Source organism: Macrobrachium nipponense, chromosome 27, assembly GCF_015104395.2.
Source record: "Macrobrachium nipponense isolate FS-2020 chromosome 27, ASM1510439v2, whole genome shotgun sequence".
NCBI classification, from domain to species: Eukaryota; Metazoa; Arthropoda; class Malacostraca; order Decapoda; family Palaemonidae; genus Macrobrachium; species Macrobrachium nipponense.
In genome coordinates this window covers 61330442-61332012 of record NC_087216.1, presented here as the reverse complement: position 1 = coordinate 61332012, position 1571 = coordinate 61330442, and positions in this window count along the sequence as shown.

Below are 1571 nucleotides of genomic sequence, written 5' to 3'. Positions count from 1 at the left end.
GTCGAAGAGATGAAATAGGTGAGGGTCACAGCCCTGGTTCGTATTCGTAGGGATTGCTCCTGGAACTGGAAAGGTTTTTCCAGTGACAGTGGTGTCTCTCAAACCTCGAGTGTTCTCGTAGCCAGAGGAAGAGAACGTGGTTGACAGCAAAGCATAAACTTACGCATTAATCATCAAACAACAATTAAAGTTTTAATTATGTGTTTAATTATGTACTGGAATTTAAATTAATCTTAAAAAAGAGCTAGTAATAGTTGGAACTTGAGGTAAAGTGATTGAAAAATGATGAAGTTATGCTTGCTTCTTATTAAATCAAAGTCTTTTTGCGATTTTAACGGAATGACATTTGTTGTCAGGACGAATACCAGGTTCTATAAGCATGCAATTCCAAACATTATATATATATATATATATATATATATATATATATATATATATATATATATATATATATATATATATATATATATATATATATATATATATATATATATATATATGTGTGTGTGTGTGTGTGTGTGTGGGGGGGGGGGTGGGGGGGGGGAGGGGGGAGTGTGCGTGTGTATCAGTCTCCTCATTAAGAAGAAAAACCGCTATCCGTTTGGATTTACAACCGTTTGTAATGTAAAATCACGTATAAAGATTGATTATATATATATATATATATATATATATATATATATATATATATATATATATATACCATATATATACATATATATATATATATATATATATATATATTATATATATATATATATATATATATATGTATATATATATATATGTGTGTGTGTGTGTGTGTGTGCGTCCGTGTGTGTGTGAGTGTGTGTCTGTGTGTGTATGTACGTCCAAAATAAGAGGGAGGGAATAATTTCGAATATAATAATGAAAAAAATCAGGCATTTACCGCAATAAATTTATGACGTGAGGAAATATTCTAATGATATGGTAGAACTAATATAGCTACCTTATGATGGTCACGCTTTTTTTTTTCCTAAATGAAATATCAGTTATATAATTCTTCAAGTCGTAAGATTTTCTTTGCGTAAGATCAAAATAAATATAACCAGGTCATCATATAAAAAGTATTTAGCCGTTTGAAAAAAACCAACAAAAGAAATATATGTCACCATTATATACTACAAGAATAGTGGAATGTATTTTTCTTTCATTACAGTAATTTTTTTAGGGCATAGAAAAATGTATTTTATTTCCTTGTATTTTTTTTAGGGAATAGTTAAATTTTATGTTATTCCTTATTTTTTTAGGAAATAGAAAAATGTATTTTATTTCCTTATTTTTATAAGGGAATAGATAAATGTATTTTATTTCCTTATTTTTTAGGGAATAGAGAAATGTATTTTATTTCCTTACAGTTATTTTTTTAGGGAATAGAGAAATGTATTTCATTTCCTTATTTTTTAGGGAATAGAGAAGTGTATTTTATTTCCTTACAGTTATTTTTTAGGGAATAGAGAAATGTATTTTATTTCCTTATTTTTGAGGGAATAGAGAAATTTATTTTATTTCCTTCTTATTTTTAGGGAATAGATAAATGTATTTTATTT